The sequence below is a fragment of the Geotrypetes seraphini genome, chromosome 3, assembly GCF_902459505.1.
Source record: "Geotrypetes seraphini chromosome 3, aGeoSer1.1, whole genome shotgun sequence".
Taxonomy (NCBI): Eukaryota; Metazoa; Chordata; class Amphibia; order Gymnophiona; family Dermophiidae; genus Geotrypetes; species Geotrypetes seraphini.
The window spans coordinates 187,972,891-188,000,458 of record NC_047086.1 but is presented as its reverse complement, the minus strand read 5'-3'; the positions used below and the strand labels follow the sequence as shown (position 1 = coordinate 188,000,458).

General features: G+C 43.6%; 1 long non-coding RNA gene across 1 annotated transcript; it reads right to left on the bottom strand.

Annotated features, from left to right (window-relative positions):
• Window positions 1–1,704: 1,704 nt before the first annotated feature.
• Window positions 1,705–27,568, bottom strand: LOC117356569. The gene is made up of 2 exons (XR_004538671.1): window positions 27,380–27,568; window positions 1,705–1,857 (listed from the first exon to the last, which is right to left on the bottom strand). It is a non-coding gene; the product is annotated as an uncharacterized LOC117356569 (long non-coding RNA).

Here is a 27,568-nt window from a genome sequence, read left to right as displayed (position 1 = left end):
CTCCTCGCCCTGTGTTCCAAGGTTAATGCCTCTGATGATGGAATCCCCCAACAGTAATAGTTTTCTGTTTTTGGCTTTTTTATTTGTACTTGTACTTAGGGTGCTCTTGTTCTCTTGAGTTTCCTTCATTGGTTCCAGTCCCACCTCCCTTCTGTTTTCCTGAGTATCGCAGTGCACTAGTGGAGCGAAGGAATTCTGTAGAGGTAATATTAGTGAAGGTGGATGTTTCTGTGTAATTAATGTAGGCACCGATTTAGGCATCCTTTATAGAATCTGGCCCTGAATGCCTGGTGAACAGAGTGGTCAATTATACTGGTTGTCAAATAATTCTAATTACTGTAAAAGTTTAAGACCTGTAAATAATTTTCCACTTTTCATATTCGCAAAGTTCAACAATATTTAAATCATTATAACTCTTTTGACTAATCCAAAGTCATGAGATGTGACACTTTTATGTGTATCCAACACAGTTCAATAGAGTTTTTTTAGCCGCTAACGCTTCCTCATAAGCAGTGGGGAGTATTTTTTTCTCACAACTTTTCAATTTTATATCTAACTAGTCTTTAAGCCCGTTACATTAACGGGTGCTAGAATAGATGTGTGTGTCGGTCTTTCTTTCTTTCTCTCTCCTTGGCTGCTTGTCTGTGTGTCTTTTTTTCTTTGTCTCTCTCTCCTTGGATGCTGGCTGGCTGTCTTCCTTTCTGTCTCTCTGGCCCCCTGTCTGTCTGTCATTCTTTTTGTCTGTGTCCTTCTGTCTTCCCCCCCCCTCCCCGAGCAAAGCTGTCTGCTCCCAGCACACCCCTCCCCCAAAGCAGCCCCCTTTCCCTTGCCCTGACTGTCTGTGGACCCATTATGTCTTCCACCCCAGAGCAAAGCTGTCTGTCCCCCCAGTACACCCCTCCTCCCAAAGCAACCCCTTTCCCTCTCCCTGACTGTCTCTGTGGCCCTCTTCTGTCTTCCCCCTGAGCAAAACTGTCTGTCCCCAGCACACCCCTCCCCACAAAGCAGCCCCCTTTCCCTCTCTCTGACTGTCTCTCCGTGGCCCCCTTCTGTTTTCCCCCTGAGCAAAGCTGTCTGCCCCCCAGCACACCCCTCCCCCAAAGCAGCCCTCTTTCCCTCTCCCTGTCTCTCAGTAGCCCCCTTCTGTCTTCCCCCCCTAGCAAAGCTGTCTGCCCCCAGCACACCCCTCCCCAAAAAGCAGCCCCCTTTCACCTGCAGCACCGGCATGACACCGTCCAGCTGTTCCTCTCAGCTATCTGGAGTGAGTGCTCGGAGCGCGAGAGGGAGCATGAGAGCGGGGCCGGGGTGGGGGCCACAGAGGTGCAGTAGGGGAGCCTCGGCTGCCTCAGCTGCAGCTTCTTTGAGCGTCGGTGAGGAAGGAAAGGTTGGAGAGGGATTTTGCTTTTGCAGGTTCGAGGCCCCGCCAGCCACTGCCCGTAGCACCTTCAGCTCGCCAGCCCTGTGCAGGGGCAGCCCTCGACCTCCAATGGGGCTTTGAGAGAGTCTTCAGCGGCTCGGAACCCTCCTCCCGGCAGCCGCCTCCAGCGCCACTCCACACTGCCTTCATCCCGCCGCCCGGTGCACCAAGCCGGCGCATGCACCTCAAGTCACCAAATACGGCCACAGAGGGACACAGCACAAGTCAGGTAGCACAGCCTCCTAAGTGTGCATGCAGCTTAGAGGATTATTATAGAGGATTTCTACTACTGTTTAAATATTTTCTTTAATAGAACAAACTTGAACTTATCTTCAACAGCATCGTGCAGTATGTTAAATAGTTAGTTTTGTTCAATGCAATCCGCTGCCGACAAGCATGTTTTATTTGCATAAACGGCAAACTGTTTCAGGGCGCGGTATCTACAAAACAAGCAAAAAGCTGTATTACTTTCTCCTCCTATTAACAAAGCCAATATTTACTATTTCTAACCTCTAAATATCCGTAGAACTTAGTGTACTTACTGTATATACTTGAATATCAGTCGATCCGAATATAAGTCAAGACCCCCATTTTCCCACCAAAAGGAGGAAAAATGGTTGACTCGAATATAAGTCGGGCGACTTAATATTTAAGTGTCCTGCCCTGCCAGGTTCTGCACTCAGCCTCCCCTCCCTGCAAATTTCTGCACCCTGCCGTACACTCAGTCCCATTCCTTACCAGGCTGTGAACCAAGCTCCCCTCCCTGCCAGGCTCTGAACACTGTCCCACCTTCCTTCCCTGTACCCTCTTCCCCCTAAAAAGAACCAACTTCAGTGATGTCACAATGGCTTGATTGTCCCGTACTCCCTTCTGCCCTCTAACCCAGCCAGATTATCCCTTCCTCTTAACTTAAACCACCTAGTGGTAGGCCTGGACAGGAGGGATCCCTCCCGTCTCCTGCCCCGGCCGGAGACTTTTTGTGCTCCTGGCTGGCCCTGCACTGCTCTTTGATAGGCTTCCGTGAGAACTATGAATCCCGCGAGAACTTGCAGCAGCCTATCAAGGAGAGGTGCAGGGCCGGCCGGCAGCACAAAAAGTTTGCTCCTGCATGCTGGCCCGGGTGTGCCACTGGCTACTACCTTTACAAAGGAGGATTTCAGTGTGGGATATACACTGGACCACCAGGGAACAGGTACACAAGGGAGGGAAGGAGGGAGGGTAGTAATTATTAGTGTCACAAAGCAAGGGTGCACCTAGGAAAAGGGAGCATCATAAACACTGCAGTAAGCATTAGAACATCAATATACCCATTGTTAAACTGAAGCCAGATTAATACACATCGATCCTGTACAGTCAACGCTAAAAAAAAATAGTCCTTTTCATACATACAGAACACAACCTCCCTACCCCTCACACTGGCCCACTTGCTTCCTTGTCCCCATTACCGCACTCTCCCTACCCCTGATCCTGTCACCATCATCTCTGTACCCCCTGATCCTGTCACCAGATTCTCTCCCTTCCCCTTCACCCCATCCAGCCTGCCACTTCACTCTCCCTACCTCTCTCTCTGCCCAAGGTGGAAGGCTATCACCTTGGTTGGCCTGTTTGCCACCTTATTCTCTAGCCACCTGTCATCCCATGCTCCATGTCACCATTGCCTCATTCTTCTTATCCCTCATGATGGTCGTCACCTGTTCCTTTTGCTAGTTCTCATATTAGCCATACTGCCTGCTTACTTGTCTTTGCTATCTTGTGCCCCTCCTCCTCTCCCTGTCACCTCTCTCTCTCCCTTCATGCTAGCTCTCACTCTTTCTTCTCCTCACCCTGGCCTGCCTGTCACTTCCCTCTTCCTTGCCCCTAGCTGTCCCCCACAATTTCAAGCCCATCCCTGCCTAACCTATGGGTCAAATTGACTCTCCTCTTTTTCCTCCCCCACATGTCACATGCATGAAAAGTCCCAGCACCCACCAAGCTTTTCCTCCTCCCCCACCCCTCATCATCAGCACCAGCCAGCTCCTGCCAAGTGGTTTGGCAGGGAGAGTAGGCCCTCTCCCAGCCAGCCATCCCAGTGCCCAGGAGCTGCAGCCACCTTCACCATGGCAGCGGTGAGCCATGGAGGGGGAGGTGCAGGGTTCTGGCCTGGCCCGCCCCACCCCCCGAGGTCCTTCACTTCTCCAGACCCAGTGCCCACACTTACCCCGCACAACTTTGGCTGGGAGCCAGAGCCATCCCGCTCCTCGCTTGGGCGGCTGCACAAAGGCAATGGAAAGTGAAGTGCCGCAGCTCCCCAGAAGCAGCAACTCAGCTGCCGGCTCTTGCTTCTCTGGAGCTCATCACGTAGGCAGTAAGCTCAGCACAGGCACACATTGGTTCAGCTGCAGCACAATGGGCCAATCACAAATGACTTTAAAACTCTGAGTTCGTTTGTGATTGGCTCGTTGTGCTGCAGCTGAACCAATGTGTGCCTGTGCTGAGCTTACTGCCTACGTGATGAGCTCCATGCCTACGTGACATGCTGCTGATTCGTTGGGACTCGGAGCTCATCGCAGTGCCGGACAGGAAATAAGGTAGGCCTCGAGTCGGGAAGATAGGAACCCTAGTTCCATCCCTGTGGGAGTCCCATGAGCCTTGGAGGGGTCCCCGTGGGAGTCCCGTGGGCCTGGGAGGGGTCCCCGTGGGAGTCCCGTTGACTTAGGGGGGATCCCCGTGATCCCCGTTCAGACCTGCCTTCTTTCTTTTATAAAACAGTTGACTCCACCTCTTCCAGTTTACACCCCCTCTGATTGGCCAGCACTATATTCCTTCCCAGCTGTTCCTGCTGAGGCTTTAACTCTCTAGTTTCTGTGATTTGGCTTGGAACCTTCTCCACCCAGCTCCCTCTGTTGAGATTTTAATTCTGTGGTTCCTGCCTCTCTCCTAACTTTTCTACTATTTTTTTTCCTCTGGGAATTAAAGCGCCCTTTTAAGAAGCTGTGTTAGGCTTTTTTTATTGCTAGATGCTCATAGGAATTTTATGAGCATTGGCGCTTTTACCGCCATGGCCATCGATAAAAAAGCCTAACGCCGCTTCATTAAAGGAGATGTAACTTCTGTGAGCACCTGTGTAGTCCTGTCTGCTCAGGGTACTTATAATCTCTGCAATATCTCAGAATGGATCTCTTCTCTATGTCAGACTGGATAGTCTTCAAAGATTGCAATCACAAATTTCTCAGCTGCCTCTGTTTTACCTTTTCCTTTCACAAAATTTAGAATTCAGTGAAGAAACGGTGAGCTCCTAACACCCTATTGCAGTGCTTCTCAACCTTTTTTCATTTTGTGGCATAGGTTTGAGTTTCTTCATTCTGCGTAGCACACCAAACTAAAATTGCAAGTTCTTTATTGCCCATTCACTCTCACTGACAGGAGGAGAGCCAAACTTTTTATTTACATATGTCTTATTCTGCCAACTTCTATCTCACATAGGAGCTTGTGAGGCCTGCGTGTCATGGGAGATTCCAGGGCTCATTGCAGGGATAGGACTAGAGGGTAGTGAAGAGCCGCTGCCCCTGGGTTATCATGGGGCAAGAGGCACGAATAACAGTTTTCCCAAACCCCTTTTCCTCAGCTCTCCACCCTCCCAGATTGAGTGGGCTGTTGCAGGTTTCCCAAACTGAATCCCCTCCCTCTCATGCATCCCTACAGGCTGGCAGCAGGAGACGTGTTTAATCTGACATCATCTCCTGCTGCCTCAGGGCCAAATTCTGCAATAAGAGCTGAGAGAATTGGTCTCATGACAGCAGGAGATACTTAATGTTTAATGTTTAAAACATTTTTATACCGCACATCATAAAATTCTGAGTGGTTTACAAAAGACATTCATAATAAATCATACAATACAAGACAATTTGTACTTACAAAGACTTCCGAAATATAAAATTTATTATGACACATAATCAATCTAAAATTACTCATTGCATTAATACTATATTGAATGATTGTTATCAAATTCCTAAGATGTAGAACTCAGTACATAGTTCCAGCTGGCAATGCAAGAATAGCTGTCACTTGCATAACTGAAACATATAACACTATGTAACACGATTTTTGTTCCTGGGCAGTAAATGTAATTTCCTAATTGCTCATGCCTAAGAAGTACAGAAAATATCTGTTATTTAAAAAAAACAAAAAACCCAAAACTTTGCTTTTGTGACCAGGATAGTCAAATTTTACAATTTACCTGTTTAAAACATGAAAACACCAAATGTTCATCTTTTCATTCTTATAAAGTCATAAAAAGGGGAAGGTAGGGGTTTGGGAAAACAATGTTATTCATGCTTCTTATTTATATATATTTATATTGTATTTATTTATATTTACATTATACCAAGATGACCACAGAAGATTTAGAAGTGAGTAGTTTTTTGAGATTTGCGACTTTCGTGGATCAGCCCCCAAATGTTGCCTCCCATCATGTAGGGGTACCATATTTTACTTTAGTAAAATGCGGACCCCCCTAGATCCGCCCTCAGGTCTGCCCAGTTCCACCCATCCCCGCTCCAGTCCTGCCCCCATTCCACCCCCGGCTGCCTGCTCTCGGGCAGGAGGAAATCTGCGCATGTGTGGATGCGACGCAATGACATCACACACACGCATACGTGTGCATGACATCATCATGTGGCATCCGCGCATGTGCGGATTTCCTCCTGCCCGATGCGATTTAGAGGGAAGCTTTTCAAAACTCGGACAAAGGGCCGGATTTTGAAAAGTCGTCTGGATCCCCAGACATGTCCTCGAAAAGAAGAACATGTCCGCGGAAATCTGGATGTCTGGTAACCCTACCATTATGTTCTCATTATATCGTGCTTGGTAGCGGCGTTTGAAATCCTGGTGGAAGCGCTCACCTTGCTTCTCTGAGCATGCTGCCATGTTCTCCTTGAATGTCTCAAGATGAGTGAGCATTAATGAAATGGACTTTGAAAGACATAGTAACATAGTAGATGACAGCAGATAAAGACCCGAAAGGTCCATCCAGTCTGCCTAACCTGACTCAATTTAAATTTTTTAAATTTTTTCTTCTTAGCTATTTCTGGGCAAGAATCCAAAGCTCTACCCGGTACTGTGCTTGGGTTCCAACTGCCAAAATCTCCGTCAAAACCTACTCCAGCCCATCTACACCCTCCCAGCCATTGAAGCCCTCTCCAGCCCATCCTCCCCCAAATGGCCATATACAGACACAGACCTTGCAAGTCTGCCCAGTACTGGCCTTAGTTCTATATTTAATATTATTTTCTGATTCTAGATCCTCTGTGTTCATCCCACGCTTCTTTGAACTTAGTCACCGTTTTTCTCTCCACCACCTCTCTCGGGCGCTCATTCCAGGCATCTACCACCCTTTCCGTAAAGTAGAATTTCTTAACATTGCTCTTGAATCTACCACCCCTCAACCTCAAATTATGTCCTCTGGTTTTACCATTTTCCTTTCTCTGGAAAAGATTTTGTTCTACGTTAATACCCTTCAAGTATTTGAACGTTTGAATCATATCTCCCCTGTCCCTCCTTTCCTCTAGGGTATACATATTCACGGCTTCCAGTCTCTCCTCATACGTCTTCTGGCACAAGCCTCCTATCATTTTTGTCGCCCTCCTCTGGACCTCTTCAAGTCTTCAAGACATCCCCTAAATCCCATTTTACAGTAATTCACCAGATTCTCAACCAACTCCACTAGTTTTTGGCCTTGTGATTGCCCAGGAAGTCTCAAACCATTGCACTGAAGCTGTTTCAAGTCACTTTATCCTTCCTAGTTAACTTCTTGTGAAATTCTTTTCAGTCCAGGATCTTCTTTATCTGTGGTCCAATGAAGACACCAGCTTTGACCTTTGCCTCAGACAAATTAGGGAAGATGTCTTGAAGGTACTTGAATGCTGCTGACTCTTTATCTAGAGCTATGACATTTTGTTTCATTAGGTCCAATTTGATGTACTGTGGTGGCATCGGCATTTTCTGTGGATCGGCCAGTGGTTCCCATATGATGCTTCTCCCCACAGAGAACTCAGTTCGTTGTGGCCAGTCTCGTCTTTGGTAGTGCGCCTTTGTGTCCCTTCTGTCACAAAGGCAGAGATAGCAGGGAAACTTGGTAAAACTGCCTTTGAGACCCATTAGACATGCCACCATTTTGAAGTCTCCAATGACCTTCCATCCGTATTCATCATACTTCAAGGTGCCTAGTAAGGTCTTGATGCAGTTGTAATCCTCTTTGAGATGCACTGACTGAGCCATTGGAAGAGATGGGTACTTGTTCCCATTATGGAGCAGCACGGCTTTGATGCTCCTAGATGGGTTGTTAAAGAAGAGACACCACTCTTTGGGTTGCAGGTGATTCCAATTACCTCAAACAGACTGGTTTCATTGTGGCAGAAACAGAGCCCATCTTGATGGGTAGAGAATGTGGAAAAAACTTGGTGATGCTTTCTCTGATTTGTGACTTGCACACTTTCATCCTACAAGTTCCACTGCTTGAGCCTAGACGTCAAAAGGGCCCCTAAGTTTACTCAGCTTGGAATCAATCTGGAATGTTCTACAAAAAAAGTAATTTTCAAAATATCAATGTCCTGGTCACAAAAACAAAGTTTGAGGGGAATGATGGCCATTTTCTATAGTTTTGTGTAATAGGCAGTTAAGAAAGAACACTTATTACCCAGAAGGGAATAGTGGGGCACATGCTCTGAAGAGCAGCCTGCAGGACATTCAGAAAAACCCTAAAGACTCACCTCTTTGACAACTGTCTAAATTTCTGTATAGCACAAAACCCTTCTCTTGTTTCTCCATGCCCCCTTCCCCTACTACTCTCCCCTTTCTCACAAATGGAAGATTAGACTGGCCAACTGGGGGACGCGGTGCACTGTGAGAAAGTTTTTAAGTTGGCTCTGAGGACTAATTTTATATACTACAACAACCACAATAAACATATCCTAACTAAACATTCCAGACTGGCTTCCCAGATTCTGTTCACATCGATATCAAACTTCAAACCTTAACCAGAATTTCAAAGTCCTTCTCAAATTTAAATAAAACCACCATAATTACATTTTCACAAGGCGCAGAAATCAAACCACCTTCACACAGATCCAAGTCACCCTTCCAACTGTCAAATCTGACAGTTGGAATGTTCACCAGCTGATGATGATCTCTGCACTAGGACAGCAAACCTGTGCAGGAGATCAGCAACAGAATACCAAAACTGCACAAATACAAAAGACGCACAAACCAAACTTCTCAAAATAGGAAAAACCCCACTGATCTTACCTTCCAGATTTTCTTTACTTTAAAAACCCTTTAAAATCTTATTTAAACCTTGTTTTTCTCACTCATGTAGCTTTTAAACTTTTAATCCTGGTTACATTATGACTGAGCTCCAGAGGTACAGGCTAAAGGAGAAGCTGGAGGGCTTTGTTCCAAGAGCTGAGTAACTGAAGCGGTAAATGTCTGACATTGAAGATTGGGAGGCTGGGCCATGGACACCTTGTCACAGCTGCACCAGCAGATGGAGATGTTGCAAACTAAAATAACTGATCTTGAAGAAAGATACTGGCAATTGAATATACTAATTTTAAGAATGACAGTACGAGGGGAATAATGCTTTAGGATTTGTAGAGTCATTGTTAAAAAAAAATTGTCGTTCCCAGGTGACCAGGATCCTATTAATGGAATGGACCAAGATCACAGATTCCTGGGCTAAGAGAGAGGCAACAGTACCCTAGACCTTTCCTAGCTTAGGTGTGCTAATTACCACTAAGGGATCTTGCACCAGACCAGGGAACTAGGGTGGTTGGTATAGGAAGGCAAACCCATGACAACTGTATTTTCCCAGATTACAATTATAAAATGAAGAAGCAGGCCACCTATACTACCATAAAGAAATAATTTCATTTCATTTATTCCAATTTATAATCTGCTTTTATCAAAACCAGATTACAAAATAGCATACATAATACTATTCATTCATTACAACATCAAACCACAAACCACTTTAAAAACAAAGACAAAAGCAAAAACAGTCAGTCAAGCAGTGATTCTACAAACGATGCAATTGCAATCCAAAGTCCACCTGTGACGACAAATGCTGCTTTAGTAGTCTTAAAAACTGTCAAATTCTTCTTTCTCCTGAGAGCCACCAGTAATTTATTCCATTCTGTTGGGCCAGCAATGGAATAAATCCTCTTTTGCTTACATTGCAGTTGAGACAGCTGAAAACTAGGCATCTCCAGTATCCTTAGGGCGAAGAGCTCGCTGCAATCTATACGAGTTAAAATGTTCAGTTAAGTATTGAGATGAATCCTGTTATAAGCCCTGATGAATCAGCACTAGCAGTTTAAATCTGATTTTTCTGTCAATGGTAACCAATGTTTCTTAAAGAAAGGAGTAGCATGATCATATATAGACAAACCATACAAAAGACAGACTGTAGAATTTTGTACAACTTATAAAGAATGAATATACAAAATGGACAACTCAACATACCCTACATTATCCTAGGACAAGCAGGCAGTATGTTCTCACATGTGGGTGACACATTCACGGAGTCCGGTACGGACAGTGTTAAAAATGAACTGTCACTAAGTTTTAAGAAACTTTGCAAGTGCATTCCCGCCTGATGAAGGCTCACAGTTCCTCAGTTCCTCAGTTTTTCGTTTTCTGCGGAACAAAGAAGTGCTTTTTGCTGGACTTTGCCCAGTCAGCATTGCCTTCAACCCATATCATTTTCTACCTGGCCTTTAGCCTTGTTTTTTCCTTACTTTACTCATTTTCTTTTTTTATTTAAATAAATAAATAAATTTATTTTTCCTTACTTGGGTCTTTCAGCTTTCATGTTATTTTTCTCCTTTATTTCATTGAGTTTAATTTTGCCGCTGCAATTTTTCTGTCTATTTCAAAACCGTTGACGGGCTTTAAAAAAAGTGCTGGCAGTGCCGCAGCCTGCTTCAATCACTGATCCGCATAGCTGGTATTTGCAGTGTTTGGGCTCTGAGCATCGTATTGACACCTACATTCACTTTTCCACCTTACAAAAATACTCACCAAAAGCTCTTCGCATTCAGCAACAGAAGCTTTTTGGTTCAGCCATTGACATCCAAATTATTTTCAAAACTCATTTTAAAGACTTTATTCTCTGCAGATAGTCTAAATCTCAAAGGGGTGTGTTATAGATGTGGTTTGGGTAGGCCTAGGGTGGGCTAGCAATTTGGACATTTTTATGTAATAATGCAACATTGTAAAAATGTCCAAGACAAAAACTAAGATGTTTTAGGTTAGATCCATTTCTATAACGACTAAGTGCCAAAAGTTGTTCAAAATAACCAGATGACCACTGGAGGGATAAAGGCATGACCCCCCTTAATCCCCCAGTGGTGACTGACCCCTCCTAACCCCCTATGAGGTGACAGTACATACCAGACTCCATGACAGCTGCAGATATACCATATACTGTATACTCGAATATAAATCGATCCGAGTATAAGACAATGTACCCCTTTTCCCCCAAAAAAGGTTGACTCGAATATAAGATAGGTGGGTTAGTATTCATGCGCCCTGCCCCCTCACTCCCTCCCTCCCCTGCCAGGCTCTACATTCAGCCCCCCTCACTCCCTGCCAGGCTCTCTACCCTATCCCCCCTCCCTACCTGCCAGGCTCTGCACCTAGCCCCCTCCCTACCTGCCAGGCTCAGCACCCAACCCCCTTCCCTGCCCTGTTCCCCTCTCTCCCGATGTCCTGCAGGCCTCCACCAGGTCTGCCATATGACATGGTGGGCTGGAATTGGAGGGATCCTTCCTGTTTCCTGTGCCGGTCAACTCTGCCAATTTTTTTTACCTCCCTCCCCTGTGTACCTTTTCAAATTCCTGGTGGTCCAGCAGTGTACCGAGCAGGAGTGAGCTTTCTGCGCTCATGCCCCATGCTGAGTCCCTCCCTGAATGGTCACCTCAAGTTCTCGCGGCCTAGCGGTGTACGGGGCATGAGCAACCATATGTTTTGCTATATGTACTGTTTGTTGTTTTATAGTGAAAGTCTGGAGTGCCCTGATGCAGCTTCAGCAAAACGCTTGCTGGCCAACATTGGCTATGGCTGACTTGATTGATCCCAAGTCATTGGATCTTTGAGTGGTTGTGCTGTGTTCATTTCACAGTCCTTCTTCCTAGTCTTGAAACAGTGGTGCAACAAGAGTACTTTTTTGAAGAAATTGAATAGTGACTTTTGCACACTGTTTAAACTGAGTTTTTTATTTAAAGTATCATTTCACATCACAGCATAACCAGTTGCACAAATAAAGAAATCATTTAAGTATTCGAAGCATAAGATTTTTGCACATGGTTAAGTACCTTTAAGTTGGTTGATAGGAGGAGGTTTTTTTTATGCCAATGAGGAATCTCTATGTTTATTGCTTGCATACAAGCTGAATATGCCAGCGGCAAGCTTGAGTCTGAGGGTTTTTCCTCCTTCTTAAAACCAGCATAGCCATTTGTGAGTTATTTGTGATGGGGTCAATCCTTGTGTTAGAGAGGTTTCTCGAAATTCCACAGGGGTTTGTTTGGAAAATCCAGTATATCATCTCCCTTTCCCTCCTTGGTCCTATATTCAGGATCCTCCCTTCTCTTCCTACCAACTGCCACTGTTGTTCTACCTCTTCTAGGGTTGCTCCAAAGATATTAAGTAATGGAATGGGGTTTTCCAGTAGAGGCCTGCATTCAAGTACTACCCTGTTCCTTTCTCCCCTCAAAGCATTTCCTGTCAGGGAAAGGAAGGAAGGAAGGAATGCAGGCCACTACTTGAAACCCTTTTGCCAGCACTGTATGCCTTTGGAGTGGCCCCAGGAAGTAGTATGGTGGCAGAGCAAAGGGGATAGGGGTAACATGCCAGCAATGGAATAAAGGTAGGGGAGATGAGAGAATGCTCTGCTACTGAGCTTCTGCACTACTCCCCCTCAAAAAAGAAATGCTGCCACCTTAGAATCTCTAGTCTGCCATGTGGCAGGGCTAGACCTGCACTTGGGATATTCAAAAGCTTGGTGTTGACTTGAGAGTTGTTAGATGCTGGAGTTGTCTATGGCTTTATTTCCCAGGTACTCTGATGTGTGTAATACTGTGTCAGATTCCCACAGTGCATGATGACATCACAAAACCTCTTGTCTAGTGTCAAGCAGCCACTTCTGGTCACTTCCAGTTACAGTGGTCATCTCCAGTTGCCAAGTAGTTACATCCAGTCACTCTGGTCACTCTTGTGGTACCCTGGTCCATTTGAACTTTCCGGTTACCACCGGTCACAAGGCCCTCGGCTATGCTCTGACCACATCAGGATCCTTTTGGCTTACCAAAGGTTAGACAAATGCCAGCATTCATTCCCTCAAGGGTCACCCAACAGATCCTAACAAGCTCTCCTTTTCCAGTTTACTAGCCCTGAGAGCCTTGTTTTCGAATCCCTTTATCCTTCAGGGTAAGTAGCGAGTTCCAGGTATCTTTGCAGTGTCCATATGCAAATTTGTATGCAAATGAGTTTCATCAAGGGTATCTGTCCCCGGCTTGAAACCCATGCTGTTTTCGGGTAGTGCATTTTCATTGAGGCCTTCTTTTTAAAATTTGAGGTTTCTTGTGAAGGGACGCCCATCCTATCACATCTAGGATAACAGCTGAATGTCACCTCTGCATTTAGAAGTTCATTTAGAAATTCAACTATATCTTAGACTAAGTGTGTGTAAATTAAATATCACTCAGGCTGATGGAATGTATCATAGCTGAAAGTTTTGGTAGCTATCCCGATTCTGAAAAAAATAAAATTATTTGCATATTGTTTTGCATCCTTTTGAACCAACATAAGAATTATCCCAAAATGATTCTGTGCATAAACTAAGGGGGAAAAAAATTACAGACCACACAGGTCCCTTCTTCAGATGTGACTGAAAATAATGGTTTTATTAGTGAGTCAGGTTTTGCTAACACCACTCTAGGGACTCATTATTTACTGTTTAGTTACTTTTGTCTCATTTGAGTATGAAGGGAGTTCATCTCTGCAGGGTTTGTCCTGGATATATTGATACGATTCCATATGTTCTCCATAAATAAAACTAACAGAAGCTAATTATTTTTCTTTTCAGATTTAGGAGCAATTTTTTTTGTGCTGCAGCACCAAAGGCCTTCACTTGTAACTGTCAGGGGTTTTCTTCTTTTTAAAATTCTTTCCAACACAACAGAAGAGGAAAATAATTATACAAAATGGGGGTTGGGAATGTCTGATTTTCCTTTTGTCAGGGAGAATGAGGGGGGGGGGGGTTTTAAAATATCTATCTAAAAATTAGCATGTGGCAAAAAAACAGTAAAAAGTCACATTGAGTTTAAAAATAGGCCTAAATCGAACTAGTAGTTCCAGAAAAATAAGACCCCCCTCCCAAAAAAAGGCCCAATGCATTTCAATGAGAGAAAAGAGTTCCAGCTTCTGTAGCACAGAAACTTACATACAGTAATAGCAATAAGGGAATTCCTCCTTACAAACTGCCTCACCCTGTTCTCTATTTTTCCTTTTTTTTTTTTATAATAAATTTAATAATTACAATATCAAATGATACAAAGAAAAAAAGGTTTCTTCCACAAAATTTTAACAATATTTATACAACACAAAAATTCCTTTTCAAGCCCTCAACTATGGGGAGACATGCTCATTTTCAACTAACAAAAATAAAGAAAACTAAGAATTGGTTCTTGATTCATATGAATCTTGGACCATTCCATACTATTTGGGACTCTTACATCCTCCAATGTTCTCTATTTTTCCAACCCCCAAATTGTCTCCTGCTTATGTTAAAGCACACTATTATAGAAGTAACCTCATGATTTAAGATATGGGGTGAGGGCCACTATATCAATACCCCTTATTCATGATGACACTTAGATCACACACACTCCAAAGCTAGTCCTGAGATGAGTCAGGAGTTGATCAGCAGAGCAGTACCCTGAGCAAGAAAGGAAGCCTGGGATCAGTAGCTGATCAAAAGAGAAACCAAAGCAAGAAGAAACACAGGGGAGTTAAGTTCATGAAATCATCCTAGAAAAAGTGCTACATAACTCATTGCTGAATATCACTATGGCCGCCTTTGAAGTACTCCCCTTGTGAAGCTATGCAACGATGCCAGTGCCTAGTCCACCCTTCAAAACAATTTTGGAACTCTTTTTCTGGAATGCCCATCAGAGCTGTCATTGTAATCCCTTGATGTCCTGAGTGTCATCAAAATATCTTCCTTTCAATATTTCCTTTATTTTCGGGTAAAGAAAAAAGTTATTGGAGCCTAGATCAGGTGAGTAGGGAGGGTGCTCCAATACAGTTATTTGTTTAATGGCTAAAAACTCCCTCACAGGCAGTGCTGGGTGAGCTGGTGAATTGTTATGATGCAAGAGCCATGAGTTGGTGAAAAGTTCATGTAATTTTCATCTAACTTTTTCATGCAGACTTTTCAGCACTTCCAAATAGTAAACTTGTTTAACTGTTTGTCTAGTTGGTACAAATTCATAATTAATAATCCTCTCTGATATAAAAAAAATATTAGCAACATTGTTTTGACTCTTGATTTAGACTGATGGAACTTTTTTGGTCGTAGAGAACTGGCTGACTTTCATTTGTGCACTTTGATGCTTTGCTTCAGGGTTGTATTGGTACACCCATGTTTCATCACCAGTGATAACACGGCCCAGAACATCATCTTGCCTCTCAAAAAGGTCTTAGCAAACTTCGACTCTCCTTTGCTTTTGTTCAAAGGTGAGCTCCTTTGGGACCGTTTTTACACACACACCGATCTCATGACAAGATTTTCAGTAAGATTTTCCTGTTTCTCTATCAATTTGTACTTGGTCCGCTATGCTTCTCACAATGAGCCGGTGATTTTGACACACAATTTGATGAATTTTTGCAATGCTTTTGTCATAACCCCTTTCAGTTCCTTTCCTACCTCTCACTATTGCTTTCCTCACAATTCCACTCTCTAACTCTGTCCCCATCACTCAGCCTCTCTTCCCTGTATGGTTGTTTTCTGCTATTTTGGCTCCTCAAAGCCGAATTCTCTCCCCCTTCCAGGAATGCAGCACTGACACATTATGTGCAGGTACTTTCTCTGTTCCTATTGAAATATAGAAACATGATTGCAGATAAAGGCCAAATGGCCCGTTCTGTCTGTCCATCCACAGCATCCATTATCTCTTCCTCTCCCTAAGAGATCCCACAGGCCCGTTCCATTCTTTCTTGAACTCAAAGTCTTTGTCTCCACCACATCTTCCAGAGACTATTCCACAAATCTACCACTCTTTCTGTAAAAAAGTATTTCCTTAGATTATGCCCGAGCATATCACCTTTTAACTTCATCCTATGCCCTCTCATTCAGGAGCTTCCTTTCAAATAAAAGAGATTTGCCTCATGCGCATTCATGCCATGTAAGTATTTAAATGTCTCTATCGTATTTTCCCTCTCCCGACTTTGCTCCAAAGCATACATATTGAGATCCCCATACACCTTATAATGAAGATCACTGACCATTTTAGTAGCTTCCTCTAAAACTGACTCCATCCTGTTTATATCTTTTTACCAGATGTCTGGATTTACCCAGATGTCCTCTTTTTAAAGGACTGTCTGGGTGTCCGGATGGATTTTGAAAGCCCAACAGTTTGTCCAGCTCTGCCAGAGCTTGGGGCTACGTCTGAAGGGCCTCTGAGCAGGATATAAACAGGATCATTATCACGTCACATCTGTGCATGTTTGGAGGCCTTCCAGATGCATCCCTGAGCTCAAAGGAGAGGAGATGAGATTTGTGTGGGGGTGGGGCTGGGGCAGAATGGGGCGGGGCCATGTGTCTTCTCTTTTTTTACTTATAGAAATATGGCAACCCTAGTATATGGTAAGAATTAGATGTGTAAAGCACTCAGAAAGGCTTCTCTAGGTTGGTATAGCAAATATAGATAAGCATGAAACATGAATTACTGTATAATCCTGACCCAACCATGACATGCTATGTTACCATATCTCCTCTATACTCTACAACTGTAGAGAGATTCCTGATGTGCATAACTCAGGTGTTTTATTTTGCTCAGGTTGAATTTTATATTAATAAAAGGGGCATAGGCCTCCAAAATTAATCTAACGGTACTGTCTACAACTTGTTTTTGACCTATATGCTCGGAATAGATGAACTATTGATTCATGGCTTCAGTCTTGGCCATTACAGGACATTGACCAAACATGCTAGTATCAGTGTGCAGTCTTTGGGCTGCCTGCAATGCAGTATGACATCCGACATCCTGAGAGAACTGTGGCTGTAGTGGGACAGAAATATCAAGAATCTGCCCTCCTCATTGCTTCCCAACCACAGGGACTTACTCTGCGAACAGTTCATTTGGAAAGCTGGGGAGAGAAAAGACTATAAGGTCCTTCTAATCTGCTCATTTCCCTCGCCTGCTGAAATAACTCAGATCCTACTTCATCTCTGGCTTTATTCTCACTTTCCTGCAACTTTTGGTATGCTGGCAAAGCTGTGTATGGATCTCAAAACTGAAATAGCAGGAGCTACTGCAGGATAGGATGAAGGTGCACTGACAGAAATGTATGTGGGATCCCAATACTGGAATCACAGGGAGCGCATTTTCCTTTAGCACATCTCGTTTGTTCCATATTGCTTGCAGAAGATTTAATCTTCCTGCCTCAGTAATAGTATAAGATAACCATGACCCCCAATAAGGATGGTTAGAAGGATATGAATTTCCTTTACCTTCCCGCCTCCTCCATTTGTTAAAGATTCTCAACCTCAGTGACAAGGAATTGTCTTTTGCTTAATTGTTCAAACTTTGTACCCATCCTTCTTCCTTTTTCTCTCCTCAGTGTACATGGATCTCCTAAGTCTTGGAGGCCTGACCCCTTAGACAGGGGGCCAAAGCCTCAGAGCACAACCTTTGCTTGTCCAATCGATGGGAAAATGGACTGTTGGAATGAACCTGACCTTTCAGAACTGCTTCAGAGCTATAGGCCTCTGTCCCTTCTGTTTGACTAATCTTTAATAGCAGCCTCCTTGCCATATCTCCCCTCTGAGGTCACCCATCTCTCTGCAATGAAAAGTTAGCCAGACATCCCTTTGAATTCTTTGGCTTGGAAATGAACTAGGTATAGTACTTGTAGCTATGAGTAATTCCTTTTCTCCCATGCTATAATTGGTATGGTATCTCAGTAATAAATAGAACTTGGGGCACTCACTATTTTTAAACAGTCTCAAAATAAGCAAAATAATTGTAACTTTCAAAAAAAGATTGCTTATGCAAAACAGTATTACCAATTGTATCAGAATCTTATTGTAGATAGAAATCACTTATTTCAGATTTATAAGGATTTCAGAGGTGACACTCATTGGACCATGCCGGTTGGAGTGACTTTCCACCGTGCCTCTTCACTAGTCCCATTTTTAATATATGTTTTTCAAAAACTTATGCTTAAAGTGCTTGTAATATTTGAACTGGCTTGTTTCTTTATAGCCACATAATTACTATCATGCACTGTAGCAAAATAACCTATGAAACATAGGGCTCCTTTTACTAAGCTGCGATAGCGGTTTTAGCGCGCATTTAGAACGCGCAGAATTGCCCCGTGCGCTAGACGCTAACGCCAGCATTGAGCTGGCGTTAGTTCTAGCCACATAGCGCAGACTTAGCGTGTGCGGCAATTCTGCGCACGCTATAAACACTATCACAGCTTAGTAAAAGGAGCCCATAGTAGCAAAATAGCTTGTAAAACTTAGCTGTAGTCGGGGAGGGAATGTTACTGCCGACACGATCATGTTTCGCCAGAAAGGCTGTTTCAAGGCACACCCCCCCCCTACAAGTAAAAAGTATTCTATATATCAGAGCAAATTTATGAAGAGAAGAATGAAAATATACTTAATACTTTATGAGGTCCAGTTTGTCATTCGAAAAAAACTCTCCCTTTTCAATATACTGCGTGTTCAAAGGCTTTGAAAATTTTTAAAATGGCTGCGGCGTTTATAACAGCTGACAAGCACCACGGACATGTGACTTCAAAGGATCTTAGTAAAGAAAGGATCAGACCAATGTCATCCACTCTATTTCTCTGTTTAAGCCGTATGGCTCAACAGAATTGAGTTTAAAGATCCACATTTGTTCTTTATAGTTAAGCTTATGAATATCACCACCCAGCCACCCACTTTCCACAGTGTCAATAATGCGCCACTTAATATCACTAAGAGCATGACCTTTTCCTATCCAATGTGTAACTAAAGGTGCTTCTTCAGATTTGGTGTTGATTTTAGATTTATGCTGCGTTAGTCTGGTTTTGATAGCTCGACTGCTTCTTCCAATGTACACCAAGTATGGAAGAGACTGTGCTCTCTCTCTTTTTATAATTTTTGGAGTTTCTTTCAGACTATAGTCTTGATTTTTATATTATTTATTGTTCTTCACTTTGATAGTTTTCCCTAAGCAGTTAATCAAATAAAAATAACCTGAACCTAAACCTATTAGGTGCCCTTGCCATTTTCAGGACACAGATATAGAAGTCTGCGCAGTACTAACCTTATTTCCCAACTACTGGATTTGCTGCTTAAAGCATGGCTAAGTTGTTCTGATTCCATTCTCTCCCCATTTTTAAATTCCATTACCATTTTCATCTCCACTGCCTCCTGCAGGAGGGCATTCCAGGCATCCACCACCTTCTCTGTGAAAAAGTATTTCCTACCATTACTTCCAAGTTGATCCTCCTGTAGCCTTATTTCCTCTAGCTCCTGGAGTACCCCTTTGCCAGTCAGGTTTTCAGGATATCCACAATGAATCTGCAAAAAATAAATTTGCAAATAATGGAGGCAGTATATGCAAATCATGTTTATGCATATTCATTGTGGATATCCTGAAAACCTAACTGCAAGGAGGTACTCCAGGACCGAGTTTAGAAACACTGCTCTTGCTCTACCGTTTATTAATATGTAAAAAAATGTTTTCCATACAAGATATCTTTTAAATATTTAAACATCTGTATCATAACTCTCCTATCCTTCCTTTCTTCTAGGGTACACAGGACTCCCCCAAAATTCACAAGAGTTACATGTGTGGAGTGACCTCGAATGTTGAAAAACCGTGAATATCGGAAGAGTACTGTAATTGGCATTCTCCCTCCTCCTCCTGTCCAAGTGCTCACTGCAGTCAGACTGCCAAGTTTGCGCACGCCAGCCCCTTACGAGTCCCCAGGCGAATGCTGAAGCAAGGGAAGACCACAGTTTGGGAAAGTGAAGGCTGGCTGTGCGGAGCTTTTCCATTGTTCAGTCATTCGTGGTATTTTCTGACTGGAAGAGGTGGTCAGAAAATACCGCGAATGACTGAGTTCGTGAAACGTGAATTTGGGGGCATATACTGTAAATGTAATTAAAATCTCACTCCCCCCCCACCCCAAACTCCCCTTGTATCCAACTTATCTGAACTTTGTCCTTGTCTTGGCTTCAACCTGCATTATTTTATTTCTGTTTTTTTATGCTTTTATTAATTTTTAATATTGTAAACTGGCCAGATACCTGTAATGGTCGGTATACCAAATTATAAATAAACTTGAAACTTAAATATGCAGAATCTCAAGTCTCTCCTGGCACATACTTCATAGCATTTTTGTCAATTTTCTCTGAACCACGTCTTTTCATATCCTTAGCAAGACCTGGCCTCCAAAACTGAACACAATACTACAAGTAGGACTTCACCAGCTACTTATACAAAGGCATCAACACTTCTTTTTTTATGCTGATTAGACCTCTCTCTATGTAGCTTAAAATTCTTCTGGTTATGGACACTGCCCTATCATATTGTTTTGCCACCTTGAAATCCTCAGACACTATCACCCCAGGGCCTCTCTCCTGAGCCTAGGGTTTACTTTTTGTTTGATGCAGTTCAACTGGCTGAACAGGCCTCCTACTCTCCCCTAAGCCATGTTTGAGTCTCTTGCCTCCAATTCCATATACAGTATTCATCGCTCCTTTGGATTTCTGCAACCCCAGTGCATCACTTTACACTTCTTCATATTAAATTTTAACTGCCAAATATTAGACCATGCTTTCAATTTTAGTATCTCTCTTCACATGCTCTCTACTCCCTCTGCAGTGTCCACTCTGTTGATAATCTTCCTGTCATCTGCAAAAAGGCAGACCTTTCCTTAACCCTTCAGCAATATTGCTCACAAATATATTAGAGAATTGGCCCCTGCACCAAACCCTGAGGTACTCTACTACTCACCTTCCTTTCCTCGAAGCAGGTTCCATGATCACCACCCTCTATCATCTGTCAATAGTGGCGTCAGGTCAGGGGGATTCGCCCCACCCCCTAAAGGACCTGAGGGCACTGCTCTGAATTTTGTTGGTTGAGCAGGCAACAGGCAGCTGCTGCTCAGCCAATCAAATTCAGATCAGTACTGTCAGGGCCTTCAGGGGGGTTTGTAGAATCCTCAGCCCAAGAGACCTGCTTTTTGGGGAAGGTTTACTTTTGTTTGAAGTTTGACTGGTTTAACAGGCTGCCTACTCAACAACTGATACTGCATCAAGCAAAAAGTAAACAAAAAAATAAAAAAGCAGGGCTGTTAAGCTGGAGATTCACTGAATGCCCTGAAAGCCCTCACCGCATGCCACTGTCTGTCAGTCAACCAGTTCTCCACTTTAGATCTTATCTTCATCCCACTCAGCTTATTCATGAGCTTCCTGTGAGGAACCACATCAAAGTCTTTGCTGAAATCCAAGTAGACCATATTTAGCGCATGTCAGTTATCCAGCTGGCTGGTCACCCAGTCAAAGAAATCAGATTAATTTAGCATAATTTTCCTGTGGTAAAGAAATCCTGCAACCAGCTGGATTCCAGAAAGTTCACTAACCTTTATTTTGGCAGTGTCTTCATTTGGTTTTCCAACCACCAGAATGAGACTTACCAGTCTGTAGTTTTCTACTTCTTGTCTCTACTTTTGTGAAACAGGACCAAATCCACTTATCTTCAATCCCATAGAATCTTCCATTGCCAAGGATCTATTAAATAAATTCTCATTTTTCTAAGTTCCCCTAATATTCTTGGATATATCCTACTCCTGCAATGGCTGCCATTATCTCTAGATCTGGCTGCTGATCGGTTCATTCTGGTAGCCTGAACCATTCAAAGGTTTAAAGTGGTACATAAGGTTTTTTTTTTTTTTTAAAATAAATAAATAGAAGTTACAGCAAGCAGAGAGAGCTTCCCTGGCTTGCTGCCCGGTTCTCAGCCTAAGCTATTGGTACTCTTCTACTGGGTGCCTTTTACCTGCATCATGCCAACTTCAATACATTGCTCAAAAGCTGGTATGAAAAAGAAAGGTTTAGATACTGTTATATCAAGAGCTGGGGCCAGATGTGGAAAAAAAAAGGGTATAATGTACATAACGATGGCCTCTGTCGAAAAAAACAAAGGAGTGGTGAGATCACACAAAAAACTAACTACAAGGCAAAAGTGGAAAAAGGCATACAGTATCTGGATGGAACCAGGAGTCCACGATAAAAAACTAAAAAGTATTTATTAAATGCATAAAGGTGAGGCAGCATAGCCCAGATGTAGAATAGTGTACAGTATGATCCAACATGGTCCATGTTTAGGCAGCATCTGCCTTCTTTAGGAGTCCTTGAAAAACTGAGACCACAAAGGTTGCATTGCACAATAAAGTATTTGACACAGAGAGGTGAGATTGCATGTGCATGTGACATGCATTATGTGGAATAACCTTAAAGAACTAGGGAGCTGCCAGTTAAAAGGTATGTGGCATAACTGCATTTCAAGAAAGAGGTACCAATGGGTTCTAGGAAGCCACCCTTGGCTCCTGGGCCATACAACAAAGAACATGGTCTTACTGCTTTACTAAACTGAAATAGGGTCAACCCAAAAATATTTGATATCTTAGGTGAGCCTTCAGCTATACACTTCCCCCCACCACCATAGTTTAGCATCTCCCCTTCTCCTCTCTTAGGTGAACCTTCAGCTGTGCACCCCCACTACCATAGTTTAGCATCTCCCCTTCTCCTTCCTACCCCCCAAAGGTGGCCAGCATCTCCCCTTCTCCTTATTCCCCCATGATGGCCAGGATCTCATCTCCCTCCCGAAGGTGGCCAGCGTCTTTCCCCTCCTCCCCCCTCCCTCAGGTGGCCAGGATATCATTTCATCTCTCCTTGTCTACCACCATCTCCCTCCTCTTCTTGCCACTCCACTTCCTTCTGAGCCAGCTCTTAAGCTATAAAAGTGTTGAGGGCTACTTGGATCCCTTTCAGTGCAGACTCGCATTCAAATGCTGCTGTGTACCAGCCCCCTCTCTGAAAGGAAATCTGCGTGGATGGGTGAAGGCAAATGGCATCAGCTGAATGCTGACTTTCATGAAGACTATGCACAATACTCAGTACTTTCATAGCCCTGAGCCTGGCTCCAGAATAGGTAAGGTGGCAACAGGCCTAGCAGGGGAAAAGGAAGAGGTGGAAGGCTCTCTCCTATGCTGGAGCCACCCCATAAATTCTGCTGCCTAGGCAGAATCCTAGTCCACCTAGTGGCAAGACTATACCCGAGTCTTTCCCTCCCTTGATTATGCCCACCCATAACTCTCCTTGCTTAATTTAAAAGCACATTTATATTCTGCTACAACCCTCCCACATTCAGAGTGGACTACAAACTTTCAACATCAAGGGAAAAAGTATCACAACTCTATTTTAGTTCCTTCCTAGTGTTCTGCAAGTACTGTCTGGAGCTCTCTTTCGTACATTAGAACCCCAGCATCGCATTAGAAAATAATCAGAATCCTCTGTTTAACCTCATTTATTAGCAACCTACATGACACCATCTCAGTTATAGTCTTACTGTCATAAATGAAAGCCTCATGTTTTTCACTGTGTGCCTGTCCGTCTGTCTAGACTGTAGGCTCTAAGGAGTATGAACTATCCATTATTGGGTCAATATTCAGCAGTTGCGGTGAATGCATTTTTTTAAAACTACAGCTGTGGCATAGAATGGAGTCATTGCTAACCTATATGCTTTTTTTGTAAGCCTAAATTAAATCACTTAGCTATATAAACAGTGGCTGAATATTGCTACTATTCCTATGTCTTATCACGTTATTCCCTTGTACCACCAAATCTGCACCCTGACACTATCTAGATACTGCACTTAGAGATTTTGCTAGCACTATCTGGATAGTCTCAAGCCAGCAAATGGACCATTAAAATAAAAAGCATGGGCAGCAAAACGAGCTGAGTATATTACGCACACTGTAGAAAGTATAGCATGCAAGCTAGTTTACTAGAGAATATCTAATAAACTAGTTTGCCATACCATCTATACACTGCATGTGTTATACCCACTGTCTTTCTTTCTGTCTGTCTCTCTCCTTGGCCCCCTTTGTCTGTCTGTCTTTCTGAGTCGCTCCCTGCCCCTGTGTCTTCTTTTCTTTCTGTCTCCCTTCCTCCTGCTATCTGTCTTTCTTTCTATCTATCTGTCTCTCCACAGCAGCAGCATTCCCTCCCCCTCCATTTACCTCCCTCACACCACTTCCCTGTGCAGCAGCAGCGTTTCCCCTACCCCCTCTTTCCCTTCCCGCGGTCTGGCCGGCTCCCTTAGTCCCTTACCGCCCCCCCCCCTTCCCTTCCCGTGGTCCCGACAAACCTGCTGATTCCAGCAGCATCTGCAGCACACTACACACGCTGCTTCGGGGCCTTCTACTGCCTTTATTTACGCTGGCACGTCCCTGATGACATCATCAGAGACGCAGCAGAGCAAATCAGGGCAGTAGAAGGCCCCGAAGCATCGTGTGGAGTGCTGCAGACGCTGCTGGAGTCGGCAGGTTTGGAGTCGGGACCGCGGGAAGGGAAGGGGGGCAGCAAAGGACTAAGTGAGGCGGTCAGACATCGGGAAGGGATGGGAGGGTCAGACCGCGAAAAAAACTTATGGAGAGAGTGTGGAGCTGGCAAAGGAGTCTTTTTGGTCAGCAGTTCTCTTTCCGGGCCGCTATTTGGGTTCTGCTGCCACGAGCATAGGGTCGTTTTAAATGCGCACTCTTGCCGGCCACGGACATACGGATCAGGGAACAGGCGGTAAGAGTGTGCATGCGTGCTTAGCGTTTTATTATATTAGATAGGGCAAGAGGAGGGGATGTAGGAATGCATATGGAATAAAGATGTAAGTCTTAAAACTGCCTCTGAATGAAGACATTCTATTCTATTTAGATGCCTGGAATATACTTCTCCCTCTGTATTCGCAGTTTCAGCAATCACGGTTTCGATTATTCGCAGTTTTTAGCTTGCTGGCTCTTCCCCCCAAATTACATCATCTTGCATAGAGAAATTGCTGATTCTAAGCGTTTACAGAGAAAATCGCTGATTCCCGGCATTTTCTTCACCGTGTTTTGCCTCTCCTTCAGGAACACGCCAGGTCTCACCATATTCACGATGGTTTTTAATAGAAAACAGCAAATAACATATGAAAAAATTATTCACGGTTTTTCTGTATTTGCGGGTCTGTTAATCCCCTATCACAGCGAATATGGAGGGAGAAGTGTATAGGTAATATGTTTGATTGTATTCTAGATAGAACTGCTTAGAGATGTCCACTGCCTGATAGCAGCTGTAACCAGTCAGTTTAACAGCAGAATGGTACTTACAAACAGAGGGCCTGAAATCCCTAGAATGCTTCATAGCCACGTGGCCATCACCAGTTTAAACCAGTAGCCAGGGGACTTCACAGACTCAGGGAATAATTGAACAAACATAGAGCTTTTCACTTCATGGCTGATGGACAAATGTCCAGATGTGGTAACATATCTATTTATCAATTCTACAAACTGCTTGAGGTGGGCTGTCTCCATTCATTGCTTTAAATAGTAGACAGTAAAATTTGAATAGTATTCTTAATTGTATTGGGAGCCAGTGTGAGTCAAGGTATGCGGCAGTGATGTGGTCGTATTTCTTCAGCGAATAGATCAGTCTCAGGGCTGTGTTTTGTACTGTTTGTAGTTGTTTTATCATGACTGTAGGGCAGGGGAAATAGATGTTGCAGTAGTCTTGAGCAATGATTCCCAACCCTGTCCTGGAGGACCACCAGCCAGTCAGGTTTTTGGGACAGCCCTAATGAATATGCATGGAGCAGATTTGCACCTCCGTTATATGCAAATCTTTCTCATGCATATTCATTACTGCTATCCCAAAAACCTGACTGGCTGGCAGTCCTCCAGGACAGGGTTGGGAATCCTGTCCTAGGACTTGGACCATGAGCTGGAACTGTTTTCTGTCGAAGAATTTTTGGATTTGCTTTACGTTTCGCATGACCACAAAGGATTTCTGTATTGTTTTGTGGTTGCATGGTATAGCATCTGTCTATCATCACTTCCAGAAATCTTAGGATGGGTTGAATGGGGTATGTGATTGAATTTATTGCTAAGTTTGTTAAGGTTGGGGTTTTGGTTTTTTTTCGAGAAGTATAAATTTTGTTTTGTCTGGGTTCAGTTTTAGTCTGTGTTCTTTCATCCATGTAGCCACTGTTTCTAGTGTTCTATATAGTGTGTCTGTCATGGAGGGTGTTGGTTGATCAAAAGGAAGGAGGATGGTGATGTCGTCTGCATAGCTATAAGAAATTAAACCTAATTTGTCTAGGCAGGTGCCGAGAGATGCAATGTAGAGATTGAAGAGTGTTGGGGATAATGGCGACCCTTGGGGTTGGACCATGGTTCTGATTTATCTTTGTTTGTCTTTACTCTGTAGGTCCTGGATTGTAGGAATCTTTGAAACCATGTGTGCACCTTTCCTGTGATTCCTATTGTTTCTAGTATTTGTAGTAGAATGTCATGGTCTACCAGGTCAAATGCTGTGGTGAGATCTAGTTGTATAACCAGCATTTTTTTCGCCTGTGCTGAGGTGTTGTCTAGCTGTGTCCAGGAGGGAACCTAGTAGTGTCTCTGTGCTATAGTTGGTTCTGAAACCAGACTGTGTAGGGTGGAATAAGTTGTGATTTTCTAGGTAGTTGGTGAGGGGTTTAGCTACAAGGCCTTCCATTAGCTTAACATATAATGGTATTGAGGCTATGGGTCTTGTCACCTGTTCACGGCAGCGAGCTGTGGACCCCATGATTGTAACTGTCCAAACGTGTACCCTTTGACCAGGATATCCTTCAGGCCTTCTTAGGCGCCTGCCTAAGGTATAATAACAGGTTCTGTGTCATTACAGAAACCAGGTAAGGGAAAAGAAATTCACACACCTTCAAAACAAGATTAGCAGAATAATAAAGTTGAGTTTTATTGTTATGTTTCCGGATTATTTTGTACAGTTATTCATAGCATCTTGCAACAATTCTCACACAGGTTGTAGAAAACATAAAACTTTAGGTTAAGTTGAACACTCTGGTTTTATGCATACCAGCCCGACTCTCATGTCCAGAAGATAAACTCAAAATAAACCCTTTAGGCTAGACTCTAGTCTTTGTAACATAGTCCTCTTCACCAGCCTTTTTGTGTGTCAAGGATGGCCTCAGCAAAATTCCTTCTCCATGCAAAGGCAGAAGAAAAAACAAAACTATACTCCTGCAGTCCAGGCAAAATAAAGCTTTTACAAAAAAAAAAAAAAAAAAGACAAAAAGAAAACAGCTAACGTTGCAGCACTGACGGAGTGCCTGCAGATAAGGACCCCTCCTTAAAAGAAGCTCCCCTGTGCTTGCCGTTCCAGCGAAGCTTTATCTTCCTTAGTTAACCTCCAGCTGGGCTGAGAGGGAACCAACAAATGCTCAGTGCTACAGTGAAATTCCACAGTTCAATTATATCAGTGCTTCTGAAGATAAGCTTTGCTAAGCTCCCCAGCGTTTGGCATACAAGCACTTTTCACTCAAACCTTTAAGCAAAAAAACAAAACAAAACATACTGGTAAGCAACAAAACAAAGCCATTCACTTCCCACCTTTTCTCAGTTTGTGTCCATTGCCTCCAAGCATTCACTAGGCAGACTAGATACTCCAATGTCCATGGGTTCATAGCTTTGGACTTGTTCCTCTGCTTCAATCTCCAGCACCTCAGACATCTTCACAATTAGGGCTAAGTTCCCCACACCTCCGTAGAGGAGCAGTATGCCCTCCTGGGCTCCCAGGCT